General features: G+C 32.7%; 1 pseudogene; it reads right to left on the reverse strand.

Moving 5' to 3' along the window:
- Nucleotides 1-2,966: 2,966 nt before the first annotated feature.
- LOC133195457 (uncharacterized) overlaps nucleotides 2,967-26,783 on the reverse strand; it is a 67,935-nt pseudogene continuing 44,118 nt past the window's right edge.

The following is a 26,783-nucleotide window of genomic DNA, read 5'->3' on the forward strand; positions in this document are numbered from 1 at the left end:
TAAGCAAAAAATAATTTCAAGATAATCATTACTACTGAACAAAAAATAAACAATCAAACTCCAAGATTAATACATATGACAAATAAAGAATAGGCTGATTTATCAGATATCTCAAGAATTACGTTGTCATACAACAGGGATCTACACCAATCCTGGAAACAATTTTCTGACCAAAACCTCTTCATCCTACAGTATTGCGAGTAAATGCTTGTTTACTTATTTATCTGCCATACATACTTTGTCTACCTTTTGTGTCTCTCTCTTTCTATCATTCTTTCTCTCTCTCTCTCTCTTTCTCTCTTTCTCTTTCTCTCTCTACGACGACTTTAGTCATTTTTTTAACTCATTATCTCGGCGACAAAATGTGCAAATGTTCGTAGTACATATTGTTGCCGACGACAAAATGTGCCGATGAGTGACTGTACGTCCATTATACAGGAGGGGGAAAGGCTCGTCTCGGTACATATTGTCGATTGCTACAATATGTACCGATTGTTTACAATATGTGCAGTGAGGGTAGGTACATATTGTCACCGCCGACTATATGTGCAGAACGACAGAATGCACCATCACAGACGTGCCATATTCGGAACCAGCTTTTCTACTGACAGATAACTTGATGTTACAGGGATTTCAACATGTTCTTTAAAATCAGCATTTCTTCAATTCTATGGTCGTTAATTACAATGACCTCGATAAGAAATATAACCTATCATTGGTTCGTATTTGGCGATCATTATTTCGTCCGAACGTGATCGATCTCAAAATATCTAAAAACAAGACAAATCTGTAAACAGAGGATAAAACACCTGCCTCCGAAAATTTCAGAGCTGGTATCAGGTGTTTAGGAGGAGTAGGCATCCCCTCTTGACCGGTTCCATCCACAGTGAGCCCTTTGTATTAATCAGGTAGACGGAACATTCCGTAGTCTAATTTAATATAAATACAAAGGACTAACAATTGAAACAAGTTCGCCAAATACGAACCAATGATAGGTTATATTTCTTATCGAGGTCATTGTAATTAATGACCATAGAATTTACGAAATGCTGATTTTAAAGGACATGTTGAAATCCCTGTAACATCAAGTTATCTGTCAGTAGTCGCCTCGGATTGAAAAATGATCATACTCAGAGCATGCTCTTAAGTGTCGAATAAGTCGGGAGATGTACATACCATATGTAATGATAGAGGAATATTACTACATAAATAAGGGAAGTTGACGATGTAAAAGCGTTCTCATCTCCTTTGTTATACAGTTTAGTTGTTAGTTGACCTATGTGATATTTTATTTAGATACAATTTAGTTGTTAGTTGATCCTTAAAACTGATGGTCATCTAGCTTCTTTGCTTTTATTATAGTGATAAGGGGGTCCGGGTTCGATCCTCGTTCAATGCTCCGCCTCAAACCTAAGCTATAAACATAAGTAGTGCTGTTCCTTCGCCAAGCTTCCGGCACTAAAAGTGAAAGTATCGGGTCTTTCGGATGAGGCCTTAAAATGCATGCATTGGCATGGTAAATAAAAAAAAATGCTCAGTGACACTGTGTGCCGATTAAAGGTATAAATAGGAAGCACTTCAGAAGTATATGGTGATGTCTCTATATGGGTGAAAAATTCTCGAATGGGACGTAAAACCATTATGGTAGAATGATTTGTCAGAAAATGTAAATCAACGATAAAGTAAAGGCAAGGATACGTTTCCTCTGCATTGTTTGTTTTATAAGGTACTTTCATAAACACTTCTACGTAAGTAGACAAAAAATATGTGCCCGCTTGAAGTAATAAATTCATTTTGCCTTCATAATCAGATTTTTTATATCTTGATGAAAATTTTTTATAATATCCATATTTCTTATCTAAAATCTATCAAACGTGGAAAGAATAATGTCAAAATGAAATTCGAAATATTACATCTATAATTTCAAAAAATATTCATATATCCTCTGGATTAACCAGGACTTACGTACACGTACGTAGGAGTTACAGGGTTCTAACACCTGATCTCGAGACTACGCCGGGTACCCTCGCCACATAAAAAAGTCGTTTAAAAGAAAAAAAAATAATATTTTTGAAATAATTCACGCTATTATATACTTTTGATGTTTGTTAAATGTATATACCAATTTTCACCAAAAAAGTTTATTAGAAAGGAAAAAAATTAGAATGTCTCAATAATTTTTGAACAGCTCTCGTACGTGCATATTGCCAAACTGAAAACTGTTTTTGGAAAAATTAAAAAAATAAATAAATATATACTTAAAAAAGTTACTGAAAATACACGTTATCGATAAATGACAACTAGAAGTGAGCTCCCTTCATTTCTTCAAGCTAGAAAATGATCATCCTGAGACCAAAGCGTAGGTTGTCAAGTTACGAGGCATTGCAAAACTTATCTAACATGTCGTAGGCGATGTAAATTGATGGAACTAAGATTTCTCTATATTTGTGGATGGATATAGTATATTGAATTAAAATAGAGGGTTAATTTTTAGATGAAACATAAAAATATTTTCATGTCACCTTTTTACAGGCAATTTCATGTCTGTTAAAGTCCACCGCGTTGATGCTAAGACGTAATCAGGATTTCATTTGCCCTCTGCATGATAGACACTCTAGGATACATTTTGTATTCTGCCTAATTTAAAATCGCTTTTTGTGATATTTTCTCAATAAAATGTATAAAATTATATCACAATTTTTTGTCACAAAATACATATTAAGATACATTTTGATAACATTCGATCACTAGCGATATGACTAGAGGTTGTTCAAGTACGAGGGTGTCCGACGTATGGTGAACTCAGTCTATTCAGTCAAAATTGTTACTTTGAATTTATTGTTTATAAGGAATTCCATCTGAAGAAAAGTAAAATCCTTAAATATCATTATACTGTTTCTGATTTGGCAGAGCATAACATAACACAACATTTAATAACCAGAGATGAATACAAATTTACATTTTGTATCCTTCTATACATCAAAAAAAGTTTATGAGAACATAAAATAACCGGATATCATTGTCTGGTCTCCATCAGCTGTTGAATCCTGTCCGACAGTGACGATATCGTTTTTGTCCAGGCGCAAAATGGCGAGATTGGAGCCACTATCATAGCCTGCGCTTCGTCCATCAGAGACCGTTTGTCCTACAGTTCCACCATTAACTTGCAGCCAGGATTTAAGGTGTCTACTATCAGCTTCCAAATTCCAGAAGAATATGTAGACGCCATCTTTGTTTGCTTGAAATCTAGTGTGGTAGAACAAACCGGATGTGTCCAGATACTCTGTACTAAAGTAGAGCGGAGAAGATGATGTGGAGGAGGGGGCCATTGCCATAAAGGCTGATGGAGAACTCTCCAAAAAAGATTATTAATGATTTACTAAAATTAGTCATCATTACCTAGACTGATTTTCTACCAGAACTGCTTGACACTGGCTGATTTAGAGTAGCATTAATAGTCATAAGAGCAGAGACTGAATTTTGATTAAGATGTGTGCTTGATATTATATGAATATGAACTAAAGACTTACATGACCCAATGCGCCATCCAGAAAATGTTGATTCTAGAGGTTCTATCGTGCTAACAGAATCGGATGGGTAAAGATATACTGTGTCCCCACATGTCAGGGAGAAAATCTGTAGGGTGGAAGAGGTGTCCTCGTCAGACCCTGAAGAAAAATCCGGCCACACCCCTAGTTCATTCAACTTGCCTCCATTTTGATAAAAATAAACCATGAAATCCTGACGGTTGGCCTCAACTGAGAACGCTAAAGCATACAAACCGGTTTCTGGACAGACGAACGTGCCGTTTCCAGAATGGTACACCTGACCGTTGTTGGTGACTACATTTTGGAATGTGTAGCCATGTGATGAGGATGAAGGTTTGGGCAGTGAAGTAGATGCTCTAGCATAGAAGTACGAGTCGTCTAAAATATAAAGTATTGTTTGCATATCACTCACGAGCAATTTTGCAAAGTTGAAAAAAAAAAACCTATATGCTTTTCAAAATTGTGCTCATATTTCAACTTCGAAATTTGTCTACAGATGATTAAATTCTTTGCATCCTTGCAAATCAGTATGAAAATGTGTATTCTTCTGGTTATTGACAAAATTTCAAAATTCATTGTATATATACTACGCTACAATCTTTCAATTTTCCTTTCGTCGACTTTTCTTTGAGATGAACGACATTTTTTTAAACATATCCATTATAGATTTCTCTTAAATTTTACAGCCAGCCTTTGTAGAAAAATATTAAATTAGAAGTATTTGTATTAGCTTTTTCAAATGCCTAAGAGATTTTTTATAATCATCTCCTCTCTTTTAACTAAAAATGTACGTACCATAACATTTTTTCATAGTTGAAATGGTTTTTATTGTTTTTTGAAAAAGTCGAACATGCTTAATAAGTCAAAAATCCTTTCACGCAACATCACACAGAGGAGAGTAAGCGTTGTTAGTAATTGAATGGAATTAAAAAAAAGAAAAAGAAATGTCTTATCACTTATCAAACAAAATGCATATAGGAAAGAGTTATGTTTCTATATTAACATTGAATTTAATCTATGATTATGAATTACAGAAAAAAAGAAAGATCATATCTCCCAGTTATCTGATGAAAAGCTTACTGTGATTAAGTCGCCAGCCAGAGAACGTGGACAACAATGTGTCAGCGGTTCCATCACCTTCACTCTGACCTTGTCTCCAGACTTCAGGTCATACACCACAAATCCCGTGCTTGAGTCGCCAGTAACGCTGCTTCCACGAGATTCTGTGAAGGACGAACCGAGTGAGACATCGTTAACTAGAAGATCTGCTCCTGTGTAGCGCTGGTTACTTGTCGCTATGGTCCATGAAAAGACATACGGCCCACTGTATTTACAAGTAAAGATTCCCGTGCTGCCGCTGTAAGCTATGCCCTCATTAGTTGTGACGTTGTTAAATATGACGTAGTTGTTTGTCGTTGATGAGGTAAGATGCGCGTAGAAGGCGTAATTGCCAGGTATTTCTGTCACATAAGCCGGTGCTGATCAAAGCAATGTGGAATTAAATATGCATTCATTTATAGTTGTAAAAACATGAGACTAAAGAATATCTTAACTTCACATAATTTATCACTAGTATATGAATATAAAGTAATAAGAATGTTTGTAAGGGTATTATTATCAACTTTTCAAATTCATTAGAGTAAAATACTAAGAGGAAAGCGTACCACCAGTAGTTCCTGTGTTGATGATAGTACCGGAAGTAAAGGTAGCATTACAGTTGATATTACAGAGGTCCCCTTTGCAACAACCTGAGCATGGCTCATATGACCTACGACCCCTTAAAGATCTTTTTCTTCCAACAATAATCGGCGCCGATACATGATTTTCACATGCCTAGAATAATAACAATATTAAATTACTTAGAACTCAAACATGCAGACTTAAAAACGATTTTTTAAAAAATCCCTGTATCATTGCTCATTTTTTGCATCCCTTAATTCGATATCCCCCATTACCTCCCCCACCCCCACCCCGAACTCCTCTGCAACTGCATATTTTTTATTTTTATTTTCCTCCCTTGTCCCCTCTTCTTCATTCTTGTCCTAAGCTCCCTAATACCCTCTTTTCCTCTCCCTCAATCTTGTCTTAGGCTCCCTAACACCCTCTTCTTCTCTTCCTCATTCTTGTCATAAGCTCCCTAACACCCTCTTCTCTCTTCCTCATTCTTGTCATAAGCTCCCTAACACCCTCATCTCCTCTCCCTCATTCTTGTCTTAGGCTCCCTATTACCCTCTTCTCTCTTCCTCATTCGTGTCATAAGCTCCCTAACACCCTCTTCTCTCTTCCTCATTCTTGTCTTAAGCTCCCTTTCACCTTCTCCGTCCAATTATTGTTTAAGTCCTACTGTTTTTACTCTCACTTTAAATTAAATTTTAATCATTTTAATCATATGTGTATCATAGAAAGGCTATGTTTGTGATTGTGATGCTAAGAATGAATGATTGTTTATGATTAGATATTTTTCTTACAAACACACATCCTATGAAATGAAGTATGTTGTTTTGAATCAAATAAGTTTGTTTAGATTGTTAAGGTCGAGTAAGTGACCAGGGTTAGGTTGCTAAGGTCGAGTAAATGACCAGGGTTAGGTTGCTTAACTCGAGTAAGTGACCAGGGTTAGGTTGCTGAGGTCGAGTAAGTGACCAGGGTAAGGTTGCTAAGATCGAGTAAGTGACCAGGGTAAGGTTGTTAAGGTCGAGTAAGTGACCAGGGTTAGGTTGTTAAGATCGAGTAAGTGACCAGGGTAAGATTGTTTAGGTCGAGTAAGTGACCAGGGTTAAGTTGCTAAGATCGAGTAAGTGACCAGGGTTAGGTTGTTAAGATCGAGTAAGTGACCAGGGTAAGGTTGTTTAGGTCGAGTAAGTGACCAGGGTTAGGTTGCTAAGGTCGAGTAAGTGACCAAGGAAGTAACTTTTTTATATTAATTCAACTTTATGAATTACTGTAAGTCATATATTTTACGTGAATTTCTTTTTTGCAAGAGAAAAACAGTAATTATTTTTGAAGAGATATAAACGTTCTTTTAATGACGAAAGATGACAACTTAATTGTTAACTTACATGTACAATGTATATCTTTCAGTGACAAGTTTGATGTATACTTACCTGTACATCTTTACAATGACTTGTTTGATATATACTTACATGTATATCTTCACAGTGACTCGCTAGATATATAATTACAAGATGTGTTTATCTTCACAGTGACTTGTTAGATATATAATTACGAGTTTATCTTCAAATGATTTTTAGATGTTTACTAACGTGTATATCTTCACAGTGACGTGTTAGATGTTAACTTACGTGTATATCTTTACAGTGACTTGTTAGATGTTTACTTAAGTGTATATCTTCACTTTGACTTGTTAGATGTTTACTTACGTGTATATCTTTACAGTGACTTGTCAGATGTACATGTATACCTACGTGTATATCTTTACAGTGACTTGTTAGATGTATACTTACGTGTATATCTTCACAGTGACTTGTAAAGTAACGTTGTCCGAATACAGGTCTCTCACTAAGGAAACACATCTATAGGTGATACATTGAATGATTATCGTTTGTAATATAAAACTCTGATTAGGTGTACATGAAAGTTGTGCGTTCACAAACATGTAAAAGCTTTAAACGATTGCTTTTGCAGTTGAAAAAAAAACCAAGAGGTTGCAAAAAGTGTTAATTTATCTGCAAAACTTCACGCAGGAACTTTAAAAATCTACCTTATAGATTATGTGCTGTCAAAATCATCTTACATATGAACGCATGACACAATATTTGTATATTATGTAAGGATCTCAAAACACTCGGTGCAATATTCAATATCTCGACACTTTCTCTCGGCATCAACAGAGTTATCGAGCTTTTGGTTTTCCATTTACTTCAATCTATGTCTTTTTATGATTAAGACTTGTTCATTTGCCAAGATTAATATTGTAAAATAAATGGAGAATATAAAAAACATATTCTCTTCAATCCCATACTTAATATTGTCGATGCTGAGGGTAACCGTAATTTTTCTTAGTATTAAAACGAAGCTTAAGGTACATGTAAGTTTTTTGATATATATATATATATGAACATAAACACAGTAAATATTAATATTTAATAGATTTCAATTATAGTTCTTCGCCATTTTTTCTAGACGGTTTGAAATTACTATCAAAAAGAGTGTAAACATTTTTCTCAACATGTGCTTTGCATATTTTTTTTAAAATATTTTTTTGTAAAAATAAAAAAAAATGGAACCTTAATAATGATAATTTTGTTAGTCGTCTGTTTAGAATTATGCGGTACAGACAGTAGTTTATAACCTAAAAATCTGAAAATGTGTATTATGATCCCACCTCTGATGCTTTAGAGGTTCGTGTTTGCTATGCTCATGTTTGAATGGACTTTTGAGCTTGAATACTGTTCGTTATCTCCATTTCTTTCATCTTAATAGTCTATCCCTTGGAGTTTTATATTTTTCAACAAAAAGAGGTGCAAAGAATATAATGTCTTCTCTGTTTATAAAGAGAACTTGTTTTTGATTAATTTATAAATTAGCTGACGTGCATATATTTTTATTGAGAGATATACTATGCTGATAATTTACACATGAATTTACAACAAATCAAGGTAAAATGTACGTAAATGTTGCACTGTGCAGTATATCAAAAAAGAAATCATGGGACTGATTGTAGTTACTTTTGTAAATTCGAATCAATTGATGTACATGTATTTTTATGAAGAGAAATACTATCTGATTACCTCATTGGTTCCACATAGAGTCACGTGGTGACAGTCTGAGGGGTTTAAGGTGTGAGCACAATTAAAACAGATCGGTCCTCTAGAGGTTGGATATTCTGATAATATATAAACGTCAATTTACAACAAAATAAGGTACAATGAACATTAACGTTGCACTGTAGTATCTCAGCGTTTAATTATTGAAGATCTTTTAAGAATATCATTATTGTTGTGTCATGATATGCAAAAATGAAATCATTTGAAAGTTAACATGTTTTCATTTAGATCAAGTCACCTTTATGTACAGTATAAAATGTGTTATATTCCTATAATTATCATTATTCATTGATAGATTGCGCAATATTTGCACAGCAGTGATGGTGGTCCTGCATCATAATGATAAGAGAACATATTGTCAAATTAATCGACCAACAGCCTTCTGCGTTACATAAATCACCATGGCAACACTCCTGACACAATACTGATCCATGAATTTTACGTTTGTTTGTCTGTACGATCGTTCTGTTGGTGACTTTTGGACAACTCTATATGTTTATAAAAGTAGTCATTATTAAGACATCATATTTTAAAACAGGAGACCCAAATGATACCACAGCATCAGGAATCTGGTTTCTTATACTATTTAGGTATTCTTATACTATTTAGGTATTCATTGTGAAATATGGGTAAAAATGAATGCTTTGCTACATTATTATTTTTTTGTTCTACACTTACATATGGGTCATGACAAATTCAAAAATTCTCCTATGTCGATAATATTTCATAACTTTTTTTTCTATTGGGGGGGGGGGACTTTTCAAAGATGCTTGAAAAATATTAAGCAATTAAATGTTATTGTACATTGTCTCCATACTTCCCCTTGTACCAGATATATCCGGGAGTCATAAATTTTAAATTCAATTTTAAGGAGATGAAGGACACATGGTCACATGACGCTGTTTAACTACGTCATAGTCTCCGTTTATATAAGCGCAAAACGTGTAAAGCATCAGTTCTTGTATAATTTTTTGACAATATTTTAACTTTAATTACCATCTTATATAAAAAAAAAATAAAAAGTTTTAACATTCTTGTAAACATTAACAAATTATGAAAAAGATTGATCCACTCCTCTGTTTCCCTAAAATGCGCGTCCAACAAGTCGGTGACGTCATACATGATTTGTTAGTACAGCAAGATCATGCTCGGTGAACAGAGGGGCGGTATTATTATGTAAAAACAGGTCATAATCAGTATATGATGAAATATTTTGAGAAACGGGGAACACAAAAATTATTTTTGCATGGCTGATGACGGAAATCTTATGTAGGTATATCTTATTTGGCTTATTTAGCTTACGTTTGACGTCATAGTTGGTTTTTCCCGTACTCGAGAAATGTAACATGACACGTTTTGTTATGCTTATGTCCTCTTTAACGATGTCCTGTGAAATAATGAGGTCATCTTCACCGTTCGAAATTTTACAGTTAATCAATAATTTGAAGGATTTGCATTTCAATTTAAATTAAAAAATATTGAATGATAGAATTTTTTGAAAATTACGTTTTTTATTGTTTAAGTTGTCTTAAAAAGTGCGTTATTTTTCCTATCCAGATGCAGTGTGATAGACAAAACTTGCTTTTTCGAATTTTAAATCCTAGTTATACTCTGAAATATTTTAAAAAGATACATGTCCACTTTGATATTTTTTATGTTTGCTTAAAAAATCGCAGGTAGGTTAAGGCTTCCCGTAGAATATCACACTGCACTCTGTGCCTTCACATCTCTGAACTACCAAAATATGACGTCATAAAGGAAAATGACGTCAAGTCACTGCAAACCTGAGGTGTTATGACGGGGAGAGTGTCATGAACTTAACACTTCATTTCAAACTGAATGTAAAATGCTAGATAGCTATTGCAAAATTCACGGGTCGTTAAAGGTTTTTTAAGTCTTATATGTCCGAATATTTTAAAAATACACCGCTTACCTACCCTTGATTGAAATTCAGCATGTTCAAAATGCTGATGAAAAATATACTTTTGAAATGTACTCTGTTTTATACCCGTGGTTGGAGGTAGAATTTATTTTGTGTGTATAAAAGAGTCTGGCGCAGGTGATTAATGAGGATTAATCTGAGAATTTTTGTGGAAATCTGTAAAAAGAAGTTGTTCTCTAACTGAATCTTGCTTGGGAAAAATGTGTGTTGGCTTTGTTTTAATACAGATTACGAAATTGTGTGGAAGATACCCTCAAATTTGTAGGTAAGTTGAATTTCTCAGGAAATATTTTGTATCTGAGTAATGCTATGACTTTTCCCAAGCACATTTCGGATACACAAGGATACAATGAGTTTATTTATATAACAAAATGTTAATAATAATTGTGTTAATCACCTGCGCCGAAGCGATTTATATGAAACACTTCAAAAATTTATAAATGACCGTCACGTGATCAAAAAAGTCCCGTGATATCATAACAAATATGTTTATATATAGCCGAGGAACCCCTCTATATAAATTTGAAGTACTTAAGTTCAATACTTATAAATTAAAACCAAAACCGACCTCGCAATGACATATTATGTTTTGAGCGTGTTTTAAAGCTTCGGGAAGCCTTAACATACCTGCGATCCCATTATGGACAGAGAAATGCGCCCGGAAACATGGAGAATTAAAACTCCACTTAGATACTGTAGGGCATAGTATTTGTCAATCAATATCTCCAAAATAAGGTAAGAAACCTAATGATTTAACTGCTTTAAGATATGTGGGACATACTTAATTAGAAATATACAAAATATGAAAAAAAAAAAAATGAATGAAAAGTATTTTTTTAGCCCAGGTCCTTCTTCCCCTTGAAACAGATCGCCCCCTAGATGTAGTATAGGTTGAAATGATAAAGAAAAATAATCAACATTAATTAAGAAATAGGGTATCATTTTAAACTTGTATCGGGATGAAAATACCGGATAGGCAGCTGATCAAATCCCATAAAGCCAAGAGGGCCTTATATGGTAGATTTGATCAGATTACCAACACGTATTTGCATCCAGTAAATGGGTTGATAAATACCTACCACTCTATGATACTAAAATGCATGTGACATTCACGAATACTGTATTGTGAGGTCATCATATTCATGAGTTACAGTATGTTATGATAAGATTGACAGTTCAGTTTATATAAACTCGTTGAAGTAATCAGATGTGGGATTTCTGTGTGTATCTAGACTCAAGAGTATATAACCACTACACAATCACAAGTTTTGATGCCGGTCAATGGAGAAACAAAAAGCATTTCGAGGAGGCCACAGAGGTGAAGTAACAAGAATTAAAACAGAACGGATGAGAAAATATAGGATGATTTTCTTTCCAACCAGGAACTTAAGGCACCATTAAAGACCCTTAAACCAATTGTGAGTAATCTTATCATTATTCTGGCAACTCATACTACAAGTTTTCCATCAACAGGTCATGCAGATAATAATGCAGGTAATTTGTATACAGCTAGTGAGGAAGGAACACTCCTGTAATGATTTTCCCCTTAGATTCCAAAAAATCCCCTGTCTGTCCCTGACATTTTCCTGTATCCCCCTGACTTTCTCCTAGGATCCCCTGTCGTTGTCCCTGACTACCCTGTCTACTCCCTGACGTCCCCTGACTTTGCCCCTGTTACCACTGTCTAACCCCTGATGTCCCCTGACATTCCCTGACGTCCCTGTCAACTCCCTGATGTCCCCTGACTAAGTCCCTGACCACCCTGCCAACCCCCTGTCGTCCCCTGACATTCATTTTGACCAGGAAAAAGAGTTAAAATATGTTTTGTTGCTATTTACTTGTGAGAAAATCGATACCTTACTCCTAGCAATTTTCAAGTTTTGTGAAAATGTAGATTTAATCATTAGTTTTTCATTTGAAATATCTTCAGCGAATCTTTCAAAATATTATTTTATTGATTGTTACTAGCTTTTCAGATAAATCTTAATAAGGATAAATGCCGTTACTTAAAAAAAAAAATAAATTACTAATTTATTGCGTCTTGTGTAGCACGAATGACATGTAAACATATGTATATTTATTTATTTATCTGTTTATTTATTTATTTGTTTGTTTATTGATTTTATTAATTCATGTATCTGTTTATTTATTAATTTGTCTGCTTATTTATCTATTTTTTATTCTCCATTTATATATTTATTTTTTATTCAATCTATCTATTTAATTTATTTATTTGTTTTATTTAATTATCAATAAACAAATGGATTTATTTAAAATTTTTATTTATTTATTTTATTTTATTTTATTCAATTATTTTAATTTATTGATATAATTAAATTTAATTCATTTTGTGTAATTCTTCATATACAGTGTCCGGGTAAAACAAATTTGCTTCAAACTATTTTTTAAGCATATTCAAATTACTTTTAATTCTTTTAATTTCATGATGGGTATCAAAATCATCGTCTTATTACACACAATCTGAATCTGGAATTTGTTTTATTGTTCCCTTTTACTTTGGTAAAATAAAAATTTCCTCAAAAACTTGTCACGGTTGTGAAAGAAATAACACCTGCAGAGTGGATACGGTCATGCTGCCACAGAATAAACAGTGTATAGTGGTCAGTCAAAAGAACAATAGGTGTCTGGTCTGTGTACCCAGAGTCACTGGTGAACGATCAACAGCTCAGAATTACTTTCACAACCGAACAGTTTTTGAGGAACATTTCTATTTTTCGCAAAAAAGTAAAAGAAGCAAACAAATTCCGAATTCAGATTGTGTGTAATAAGACTATTATTTTAATACCCATCATGAAATTAAAAGAATTAAAAGAAATGTAAATATGCCTAAAAATAGTTTGAAGCATCGTTTGTTTTTCCATAAGACTTTTTATGGGGAACTACAAAAATAAATAGGAATTGAAAAAATTAATTAATTAAAATAAAATGAATAACAATATAAAGAAAGAAAGAAAAGAAATAACATTAATTAATTAATAATTGAATAAAACTAATATTTAAAAGCAAAGAAATGAATATATTAAATAAATAAATAAACAGTTAGATAAAAAATAAATAAATAGAAAAATATACAAATAAATAAGTAAAAAAAAAAAATAAATAGAAAAATATACAAATAAATAAGTAAAAAAAATAAATAAAAATATTGATTTTGTACATAATAATGTATTTGAAGTTCTTTAGTAAATTTATCAATTTAATTGAATTTAATTTATTGATGTATATTTATTTATTTATTTGTCCGTTTATTTATCTATTTATTTTTTCATTCATTTATTAATTTTATCTATCAAATTTATTTTTTACGTATTTGTTTTATTTACATGTAATTTATAATAAATTAATATATTTATTTAATTTTTTTCTATTTTATTTGATTTTATTTATTTCCTTAATTTTAATTTATTGATTAATTTTATTTAATTCAATTTGTGTAGTTATTCATTAACAGTCTCCGGGTAAAACAAATTTGCTTCAAACTATTTTTTAAGCATATTCAAATTACTTTTAATTCTTATAATTTCATGATGGGTATCAAAATCATCGTCTCATTACGCACAATCTGAATCTGGATTTTGTTTTATTGTTCCCTTTTACTTTGGTAAAATGAAAATTTCCTCAAGAACTTGTCACGGTTGTGAAAGAAATAACACCTGCAGAGTGGATGATGTCGTGCTGCCACAGAATAAACAGTGTATAGTGGTCAGTCAAAAGAACAATAGGTGTCTGGTCTGTGTACCCAGAGTCACTGGTCAATTATCAACAGCTCGGAACTACTCTCACAGCCATGACAGTTTTTGAGGAACATTTTTAATTATTTTTTTTTTTTTACCAAAGTAAAAGAAGCAATAAAACAAATTCCGAATTCAGATTGTGTGTAATAAGACAATTATTTTGATACCCATCATGAAATTAAAAGAATTTAAAAAAATGTAAATGTGCTTAAAAGATACTTTGAAGCATATCTTGTTTTTCCATAAGACTGCTTATGGGGAACTACAAAAATAAATAGGAATTGAAAAAATTAATTAATTAAAATAAAATGAATTAACAAAATAAATAAAGAAAGAAATAACATTAATTAATTAATTAATTAATTAATTAATTAATGATTGAATAAAACAAATATCTAAAAAAAAAAGAAAGAAAGAAAGAAATGAAAAGATTAAATAAATAAATAAACAGATAGATAAAAACATAAATAAATAGGAAAATATACAAAGAAATAAGTAAAACAATAAATAAAAATATTGATTTTGTAACTAATTATTTGTTTGAAGTATCTTTAGTAAATTTATTGATTTATTTGAATTAAATTTATTGATATATCTTTTTTATTTATGTCTTTGACCATTTATTTATCTATTTATTTTTTCAATCATTTATTAATTATGTCTATCAAATTTATTTTTACGTATTTGTTTTACTTAATTTTTAATAAGTAAATTAATTTATTTAAATTATTTATTTATTTTATTTTATTTTATTTTATTTATTTCCTTTATTTTAATTTATTGATTAATTTTTATTTAATTCAATTTGTGTAGTTATTCATAAACAATCTCCGGGTAAAACAAATTAGCTTCAAACTATTTTGTAAGCATATTTAAATTACTTTTAATTCTTATAATTTCATGATGGGTATCAAAATCATCGTCTCATTACGCACAATCTGAATCTAGAATTTGTTTTATTGTTCTCTTTTACTTTGGTAAAATAAAAATTTCCTCAAAAACTTGTCACGGTTGTGAAAGAAATAACACCTGCAGAGTGGATACGGTCATGCTGCCACAGAATAAACAGTGTATAGTGGTCAGTCAAAAGAACAATAGGTGTCTGGTCTGTGTACCCAGAGTCACTGGTCAATTAACAACAGCTCGGAACTACTCTCACAGCCATGACAGTTTTTGAGGAACATTTTTAATTTTTTTTACCAAAGTAAAAGAAGCAATAAAACAAATTCCGAATTCAGATTGTGTGTAATAAGACAATTATTTTGATACCCATCATGAAATTAAAAGAATTAAAAGAAATGAAATTATGCTTAAAAGATACTTTGAAGCATATTTTGTTTTACCTTACGACTGTTTATGCGAAACTCACAAATAAATTGAATAAAATAAATTAATTAATTAAAATAAAATGAATTAAAAACTAAATAAATATATAATATTAATCAATTAATTAATAATTCAATAAAGAAAATATATCTAAAAAGAAATATATGAACAGATTTAATTAATAAATTAGTCAATAAATAAATAAAACAAATAAATAAATACATGTGGATATATAGATAAACATATAAATAAATATAAATATATTTACTTGCCATTCATAACAAGACACAAATTTGTAATTCATTCTTTTCAAAGTAACTGGCATTTATTCTCCTTAAATTTTATCTAAAAGCTACATGTAGTAAACTAAAACAATTAAATACAATCATATTAAGAAATAAATTACTCAAGATATTCAAACAAATAAAAATTGACTAAATATATATTTTCACAAAACTTAAGAATTGCCAAGAGTAACGTATTTCTCACAAGTAAATAGCAACAAAACATATTTTAACCCTTTTTCCTGGTCAAAATGAATGTCAGGGGACGACAGGGGGTTGGCAGGGTGGTCAGGGACTTAGTCAGGGGACATCAGGGAGTTGACAGGGACGTCAGGGAATGTCAGGGGACATCAGGGGTTAGACAGTGGTAACAGGGGCAAAGTCAGGGGACGTCAGGGAGTAGACAGGGTAGTCAGGGACCATGACAGGGGATCATAGGAGAAAGTCAGGGGGATACAGGAAAATGTCAGGGACAGACAGGGGAACGTCAGGGGATTTTTTGGAATCTAAGGGGAAAATCATTACAGTAGTGGAATGAGTAATGTACACATCAACATTGCTAGTAGCAACAGTTTAACAGGAAATCTATCTCAAACTACCCAAGTTAGAGCTACCTACATTCACAGGAAACATATTATCGTGAATAACATTTTGGGATTCATTCGAGTCAACTGCGAATGAAAACCAAATGTTAACAAACATACAGAAGTTCAATTACTTGAAAAAAACAGCTTCAGGGAATAGCAGTTCATATTATTGCAGTACTGCAGTTAATAAGTAATGATTATTGCCAAACAGTTGCTATCCTTGTAGACAGACCTGTTATTAATGAGCACATACAAAGCCTGATTGATCTACCCAACCCAAAATCCAATCCTGAGAGGCTGAAATATTTCTTGAATAAAATGGAAAGCTGCATCAGAGCATTAGAATCACTTGGAACCAATGAACACATGTATACAATAATTCTAACCCCAATGATTTACAACAAACTTAGAGCATTTAGTCGAAGAAACGTTACCTGAAAAAAAGGATATGGTAATTTGGAACTGAAGCACCGATGAAAACTGTGTGCTCAGGATACTGCACAGTTGAGCACATTTAACAACATTGTAAAGGATTTCATACTTACTGCTACCTTTGTCGTTTTAGCAAGCCAAAGGGTACTACGCAGGACTGTTGAGGCGTACTACGAAGGAATAAACGGAATATGAACGTGCATAAATACATACCTTTTTAGACTGAATTTATTTTTGTAGAGCTAATATATTATCACATGACTTTAATTTTAATTGAAATAACATTGTATACCCCGCTCTGTACGGAATTTGGTTTGGTCACGTTATTTGACAGTCACGTGATAAATGCATAAAATGTTTACTGTATGTAGGTCAAAAACAAATTTCACTATCGCAAGGGCATACCCTAGTTAGAATTAAAAATTCCAGTAATAAATTGTATCTATATAACTTGTAGCTTATGAAAAGTGCTGCTGCTTTAAATAGAATTCGCATTTTATTAGTTTAAATTTCAAGATATTTGGCTCTGGTCGAAATATGTGTGACCTTTACCAAGTATTTTATTTATTTATTAAGTAATGCTCTCGATTTCAGGAAAGAAGCAGCACTTTTCACGTTAAGGAATGTGTCCGTTAGGGATATTAAAAAAATTGTAAAGATCTATTAAGTATATGCCTTGTGAAAAAGCGATTTAATGAGGTACCACGGCGTCAAACATGCACATCTTGTACACAAAAACACGGTAGAATTAATTCAATACATTCTCTCGATAGTTTTTAAATAATGGCTCTAAACAAAGGTTTCAAATTTGTATTAATGGTCTACCTAGGATTTGAAAATAATATCCTGTTTAATAATAAAATGCGTTTTTCACTATGGAAAAATTACTTGATCCGCCTCTCACTGCACACAAAATGCGTGAAATTTTAACATGATGACGTCATGTCGACAAGTGCATTGCCATCAGTGACTTGTTTATATCTTCCTGTGTGGGATTTAACTAGCGACAAAAATGAATGCAGTGGTAAGTTTTGATGTAGTTCATCAATTTTAAGCAGTTTTAAACTGCAAATTATTTCATTTTCTGTTAATGTGAGGAATTGCTATTTTTTTGTGATGTCACAGTTGACATTTCCCGTATATATTAGGTCCCGCCCTCCTTATGCAGCCTTAACAGAGCTGCGTAACAACCTGAAAAAAATGTGAAACATTGTTTCCTCTGCAGTAGAATCCACCCACCTAACAATTGCCAATGAATCAAAGATTATAATGCAAGAATATATATCCGGAAACAAAAGAGAGAGTGTTTCAATTGTTTTGGAAAACGGAAAGTAAACGACGTTCCGTCACATTTTAAATGCAGAAACTGTGAGAAGGCTCATCACACAAGCATTTGCACAGCACCTGTAGAAGTTATCAGATAAGTGTCACTAATTCTGATAGCTCACAAAAGAGCGATCGCAACAAAAGGAGCAATCTTCACAGTTGCACTCTTCATCACAAGTAACATCCAGTACATGTACCGAAGTTGTACAAACTGCTGTAAGAACAATTGGCATCAAAGAAGAGCAGCGTCAGCTGAACAAGCGAAAATGACATGACCATATTTTGTCTCTGGCTATAGTTCAAGAACAGCTCAGACAGGAAATGTTCAAGGAGATGAAGTCAGGGAAAAATAAAAGAGGAACACAGACAAGAAATAGAGGACAACAAAAAAATACGCTTCCATACGTGATTTGATCACATGACCAACTTCTTGTCATATTCAAATGAAACTCTAAAAATGTTATCTTGTTTCTTAAAAGATAACCAACTACAGATGTCAAAGTAACTATGAAATATCAGAAGTTACATATACAATAAAATACAGCTGCTAATCTTACTTAGATGATGTTACATAGATTACATATAATCAAACAACACTCACATCAGTGAAATGTCCCCTATTGTCATTCCACATATTGACCAAAGAACCCATTATTGAAGCAAACCACGTCTACCTGGTGCCTCGCAGCCTTCTGCGTTACATAAAGCACGATGGCAACATTCCTGACACAATACTGGTCCATGAATCTTTCGTTTGTTTGTCTGTACGATCGTTCTGTTTGTGACTTTTCTACAGTTCTGTATGTAAAGAAATATATCTCGCTATAAAGACATCATATTTTCAAAACGAGACCCAAAGTCGAAATAATGACCACAGTATTAGGATACAACATTTTATCAAAGAAGAAAGCTTACTATATGTTAAGGAGTGTATACCGTGAACTATATTTCATTAATGATTTTCCTAATATGTCGCAAATATTTCATGCTTGGAGGAAAAGATTTTTTTTTTTCAAAAATGCTTCTAATTCGCTTCCAGTGCGTGTATAAAATAGTAAAACGTTTATATTTACCTTATTATTTTAACTATATTTTTTGTTTTCCTTAAAATAAATGCTGCATATGTCGCCATTTTTCACCTTGGAACCCATATATCCGGAAGTCATAATTTTCAATATTAAATTTGAAGAAGAAATAAAGAGTAAAACTAAAGCCTAAAACAATATCAAGTTCATGGAAAAAGGAGAATTTGTTGAAAAATTGTTCTTTATAAAATAGCGGTATTATAAGCTCACATGAGCCATAGGCTAATGTGAGTTTTCTACGTCGTCTGATTTCTTCAAACGTTACATATTTCGACCTAATCGCCAGAACCACAGGATCAATTTCAACCAAACCTGCCCTCAAAACATCCATCGGTAAATAGACTTTAGATTTCTTCAATTATAGAGGCAAGACCTCTTCCATGGGGAGATGTTGAAGAACTAGCAAAAATAGTAAGGTGCCATTTTAAAATCCTCTTAAAAAAGCTCAGGGAAAGATCATCGTCCTAAAGAATCACAGCGCCACTATACGGAATTCAAATTTTCATATATAAGTACATGAAATATAAAAATAACAAACAGTAATCAAGCTCAAAAGTCCATTGGAACAAACAAATTGGGAGCAGATGAAAGGATGGACCTCTAAAAAGATCAGAGGTGGGATCAGGTGCCTTGGAGGAATAAGCATCCCTGACGACTGGACACACCCGCCTTGTGCTCCTTGTCAAGATCGGAAAAACGGGAAAATCCTAGACAATTCAGTGTGAAAGTAATGGCCTAACAATTTGTATGAAAACGTCATTCAATATTCGACTTAACGATAAATTGTATTTGCTAACAGATCATTTTATCGACCTTGAATATGCGAAATGCTGACATTTTAATGAGACGGTTGATATCCTTGAATCATCAACTGATTTGTCAATAGCTTTCATCGTGTTAGAAATTGTTCGTATGCAGAACATGCTCTTGCGTATCGAATTAACTGGGAGACATAACCACCATATGAAAGTGATAATGGTATAATGCTAAATAAATGAGGGAAGTTGACAATAGAAAAGCTGAACTCATCACGTTTATCGTAAAGTTTTGTTGTTAGTTTGCCATTATGTCTTTTTCTAGTATAATATTCAAATATGAAATTGATGTGTCAGACTCCGTGAAGTGTCTTTTATTGCTAATTCAAAAAGGTCGTCGACATATCTAAATATCGAACTGAAGGCCACAGAAGGAGAGTTCTTCTTTTCAAGTAGAAGTTTTTGAATAAATTCAGCATCATGTGAATACAAAAGTAGGTCTGCTAATAACCGGGAGCAATTAGTACCTATGGGAATCCCAACAGATTGTTGGAAGACTTGATCTCAAAAAACAACATAAATGTTGTCAATTAGAAAATAAAGCTTCTATTTAATATCAACTTCAGAATACTTTTGTACAATCAAAATGTTTTTAATAAAATAATTCTGCAGATGATCAAAGACAAGGTATGTAACTTTACGAGTTCCATTTTTATAAAAAAAGCAGCTGTATATGATGTCAAAGGGCCTGGAATTTAATTTATTGTGGGGAATGGTTGTATAGAATGTTGAAAATTCGTACGTTTTTATACTATTGATGTTGGTAAAGTTTTGTGATTTCAAATTATTTAAAAGTTTCTTGGAGTTTTAAAGTATCTTCATCAAATTAACACCAATTCTCGAATATGTTGTTGTACAGTACTCCTGAAGTTTCTCCTTCACTGCTGTTTTTAATTTGGTGAAGGGTAAAGAAAGACGCTTGGTATATATGTGTATAGAAAAAAAAAAAGAAAAAAAAAATATCTTCCAAAGAACAACGCCAATATACTGATGTGACTCAGGTGAGTCTATTGGCCCATGGGTCTCCAGATCTTGTAATACTTCTAATCTTAAAAATACACACTAAAAGAGAGAGAGAGAGAGAGAGAGAGAGAGAGAGAGAGAGAGAGAGAGAATTACCGACTGTTGGAGACAGCCAATCCAAAAAGATGTATCTCCCGTCTCCTTCGTATACCTTTGTATGGCACATATCTGTCAAAAATGCGGGTTATCTTTAATTATTATACTAAATTAAATTAGGAGTGCAGAACATTTTAAGTTTTCAATGTTATTTCAGTGCTTAAATTAAATAAACTAAGAATACATTCTAAGCATTATGTTTCCTAAATCCCTTTTCTGAAATACTAATTGAAAAGAATTTCATGAAATAACAAAATAACAGATTTCGATATTTGCGTTTGACATAAAGAAATTATACATATAAATATATTTATATATTTACATTTTTTAAAACTTGGAATTAGTATTCTTTACCTTTCGTTATCTGACTTTTTTCAAATATTTATTGTAAAAATCATTCTGATAATAATTTTAATTCTTTTTTAGCAAATTGTATTAATTAAGATAATGAAATTAGTTGATCTTACTTCACCATTCTTGCATTACTCTATTCACTCACAGAAACGAGGCTCTAGGACGTCATCACTTCGTAAACATCTCAACCCAAAACCTTAAAAAAAAATTAAAATGCATTTCATCAATAAAAACCTTTCAATTACGATGAGCAAACCACAAATCTCACGGTCTCATTACACAACAGTATAATCCTTACCCTTCATTAGCTGACGAAATAATAAGAAATATCGCATATCATATGTAATTACGTTCAAATCTACATACGTGCAAACAGTGTAACGATAATGCGGCGTTAATGATAAAATCGGATCGACAGGTTCAGTAAATGTATAAGGAGAAGCATAAAATAGAACGAAGGGACACCCGACAATAAGAAGTCTTTTGTACACCTACTAATAAACATAAAATAGAACAAACGGACGAGCACGTACTTCGCAAAAATATTACCTTCAGGATTATAGGAGGTCAAGAAATACAGTCCTAAAGAAGAAAAAAATGAATGGATTTTTATAACGAATAAACTACTTTTTCCAGGGAATCTTTATTTCTTTTTTGTCTGCGAGTAGAAAATTACGTGGATTTCTTCTACAGCGTCAGAAGCCCTAACAAAAAAAATACTATAGTAAACTATAGTTAACTTTAGTTTACTATAGTTAACTATAGTACCAAAGTAAAAACTTTGGAACTTTGATTTACTATAGTGAAAACTTTGGAACTTTGATTTACTATAGTAAAAACTTTGGAACTTTGATTTACTATAGTGAATACTTTGGAACTTTGATTTGCTATGGTAAAAACTTTGAAACTTTGGTTAAGTACGATAAATCCCGTGGAATTATGTTTTTGATTTCCATTCTTTACATTTTATGATATTCCAAGTTTAAGATTCATAAAAGCTTTAGAGAACATTTTAAAAACCTGACCCCTCCCCTAAAAGAATAATGTACACGATATGAATTTTAATGTAAAGGTTGTCGCTTGCGCCGATAAATAAGCAATATTTATTTCAATGTATTTAATTTCAATGTTATGCAGATGTAACGTAAGTCTTATTTATGGAGAAAAAACAATATATTATAAAAAAAAAATGTGTCATTTAGAATCAAAATATCTGCTTCATCAACTTCAGTCAACATGATTTTTTTAATTTATAAATGTAAATATTGCATTTGAATTAACTACTTTGTAATTTAAATAAAGATGTACAACAAAAACCAGCCTCAACCAACCCCATACCCACCCCTTCCCCTAAAACGGCTAAATAATCAAACAAAACTAATAAAAAAAAATGCATAAGTTGTTAAACTAATGAAAAAAATTTGAAACTTTGATTAAGTATAGGGAAACTTTGAAAGTTTGATTTACTATAGTTAAAACTTTGGAACTTTGATTTACTATAGTTAAAACTTTGGAACTTTGATTTACTTTAGTGAAAACTTTGGAACTTTGAATTACTATAGTTAAAACTTTGGAACTTTGATTTACTTTAGTGAAAACTTTGGAACTTTGAATTACTATAGTTAACTATCGTAAACTATAGTTAACTATAGTTTACTATAGTATTTTTTTGTTAAAGAGATCACAGCAGAATGAGAGAGAGAGAGAGAGAGAGAGATTAAAGAAAAAAGAGCGAGAACGACAGAGATGCATATACCACATAGGAAGTTAGTGAACATGAACACTGTAATCCAATTGTTCTCAGAATGTCTACAATTAGTCTTCAGTGATCAAAGTGCAATTTCAAAATCCTTATCTCTTAGAACTATTTTACCAGGTAATTATAATGTCATATGGTCATAGCAAACAGTGTATACAGATACATATTATACCATACACAGACAAGTATTACACAGTAGAAATAATTTAAATGATTGAAAAATCATTACATTGTGACATCACTCTGATTTGTCTAGGAATTAATTATTTTCAACTTGATTTTAATGGTTTTGTTTACAAAATTAACCTTGGTGTGGACTTCAACTTGAAACATGGTGGAATACAAAACTGGACCTCTCTGAAATTAAGAAAGTCACTAAAGCTTACAACGTCAATTGCTTTGTTTTTAGCTAAACGTCATGATAAACGTGATTACTTCAACTTTTCTATCTTCGACTTTCCTTAGATATGTAGCAATAAAACAGTATCATCTGCATATGGGGTTTATGTCTCTCAGGATATCAACAATCTTATTTAAAGTCAACATTTTGCAAATCGTATATGGTCGATACAGTTACCTTGTTTGCAGATACAGTCTATCGTTCAATCGAAAATATTTACATTCCACATTTATTTTGCTAATAAAAGTGTGAGGAAAACTAGGTACGGCATTCCAAACACCATAACACGAACAGGGAGTCACTAGGTTAAAGCTTGCGTTTTATTTTGACGTCATAGACGTTGAACGCCGTTGAAGTGCAACGTCATAAGCGACAATCAAAATTTACGTTCACATTGAACAGAAGCTGTTGGAATGGCTCCTCCATTAATTGTAACTTACCAGAAGGATAATGGAGGGATTTTGAAATCTAAATCACATTTGTAGTCAAGGCACGGAGTTAAAAATGTAAATATAAGCAATGAATAATTATATTTTGAAAAATATAGTCTCAATACTGCAAAGGTGTGTGCAAACAAATTTTCATAACGCGCTAAGGCGCGTTACTAAATTTGTTTGCACACACCGTTACAGTCATGAGAATATATCTTTCAAAAAATAATGATTCAATGCTTAATTGATATGACAGATTTCTAGTTTATCCGACAATTCCATACAAATTGTTATGCCATTATTTTCATACTGAATTGTCTACGAATTTTCCAAATTTGCTTATCATGATGAGTAGACGGCGGTTTTGATCAGTCAACAGGGGATGCTCACTTCTACATGGATCCAAATGTCACCTCTATTTTTAGAGCTTCATGTTTGACTCTGCTCACATTGTATTGTTTAATTGGACTTTTGAACATGACAATGTTCGTTATCTTCACATTTCACAGAGATTGCTGTCAGGACCCTTGCTTCCCCTTTTGGAAGAATACTGTTCAAAAATACTTTAATAAGTATGAGTTTGGTATTCAGAATTCTGTAAGTTTTCATTGTATATATTTCAATCTTGCTATGATCGTTGTCACATGTGACTTTAGAAGGCTGTAGTTCATTGTACATACAAGGTATAAATCACGTGAAATACATACTGTAGGTTAAAAGTATTCAGTATAAGTGAACTCGTAACTTTGAACTAGAAAAATGATTTTCAAGCTTCTTTCAAATCTAAACCTTTTTCTTGATATGTATTAGTTTTACTGGTTTTCGCCGATGGTGTTCCTACTTAATGTGACGACTTCATGGGTTCAGGATTCAGCACCAAGTGTAAAATACGACAGTGTTCTAAATGTCATGGGGACACAGAATTCTTCTGTCACACATGTAAATATGACTTGGGTCTACAATGGAAAGAGATGTGTTATTGAACTACATACCACGATGTTTTAATTTACCGTGAGAAACATAAATACACTCCAAAAGTCCAAAACAATGTGTGATACATCCAGACATAATTTATGAAATGTACTGTCAGTCATGTAATCTTCCTGTCTGTGTCTTATGCAAAGTACACAGGAAACACAAACTTCTTGACATACTAACAGCTTAAAGAACAAATCGACAATAACACAGAGAAATCTTTCATAAAATCAGAACTGAGACTCTTTATTATGCATGTTTTTTTCCCTGGCAGGAATCAAAACTGATATCAAAACCTGCTACTCAGAAATATCTAACCGTCAATCAGATATGTCAATAAAAGCCCAAAGACTTACAACCCTTAATGACACTGCGATATGTGATATTAATAGACATACAAGTTATATGATGCAAAGATTACAACAGCAGAAGAAAAATATGAACGGACATCTTGCCAGCATAGAGAACTATGAACACAGATCTGAACAGTTAGCAAACAGACCTGTACAATTCCTCTTACAGCAAAAGAAAACCCATTTCCCCAACGTGAAAGACACTCACAATCTAACAAAATACGTCCAGCTCTCCCCGACTGTGGAAATTAACAGACAGGATCTGATCAATTTTCTGGCAGAAATGTAATTCCTAGAGCCAGGAAAACGAAACATAAAGAATGAATTTCTGCTGAAACTGATGGCTACACCAGTGTTACACAGATCTGTCATAGTGGCAGGTGTTAGAGGTGTAGATCACATTTCCTGTGTGACGTCAGACAGGGTCTGGATCTGTTATAAAAACAATCTCATCTTGACAAACACAGCAGGCAACACACTACACCATCTAACAGATATACAACAGTACTGTCATGGAGCATACATAGTGAAAATTATATCTGAACTTATTTTTATAGACGATGATTATAACATTAACAAACTATCTAAAGATAACAGAACGAAATCTACATTGATAAAGAAAATAACAGAATCATGGAAACAACGCTGTGTCTACTGCTCCCCTCCAATGGAGATCTACTGGTTGGAATGCAAAATACTACTACCGATACAAGCAAAGTAACCCTGTATAGCAGCACAGGACAACACATACAAGCACAACAACACAACAACACAGGCAAGGAAATATATAGTGGACCTAGATAATTCACAGAGAAGTGCAATGGTGATGTTATTGTTCTGACTATAGGCGTGGAGTAGTGGTGACAGAGCGTGGAGGAAGACATCGCTTCTCCTACACAGGACCTCCAAGAGGAACAAAACTGGTATCTGTACAGATGCGTTGTCACACATTCACACACCCTGGTGTGTGATGCTTACACCGGGACAGTGCAGATGATTGACAAAGACGGTCAGTTCCTGTCAGAAATACTGACACAGCAACATGGGATAGACAGACAAGGGGGCCAGTGTAATGATGTAAAAACTCATCTTCTCTTGGTTGGATCATACAGTATCAATAGATACTGCATTTACAAATACATAGAGAGGCAGAACTACAGTACACGCCACATAATTCTTTACAATTCTTTACAATCCTATCGTTTATCCCATCGTATCGTGCGTGTATCCTATCGTATCGTCCGTGTATCATTTCGTATCCTATAAATTCGTGTTTTCCGTTTATCAGGTTTTGCGTTTTCTATCGTGTTTTGTGTTAATCAGGTTTTGTGTTTATCGTGAAGATCGTTTATCAGGTTCTATCGCGTTTTGCGTTTATCGTGTACATTCGGAAACCCTCGACTTTTATCTTTGCTATGGGAAGAAACAACCGAGATACCCGGAGTTTATTTTTATACCCGCACTTTCTAAAGAAAGTTCGGGTATATTGTTGTTACTCATGTCCG

The sequence above is a fragment of the Saccostrea echinata genome, unplaced genomic scaffold, assembly GCF_033153115.1.
Source record: "Saccostrea echinata isolate AGI-Se365-2 ecotype Australia unplaced genomic scaffold, CSIRO_AGI_Sech_v1 ptg000029l, whole genome shotgun sequence".
Taxonomy (NCBI): Eukaryota; Metazoa; Mollusca; class Bivalvia; order Ostreida; family Ostreidae; genus Saccostrea; species Saccostrea echinata.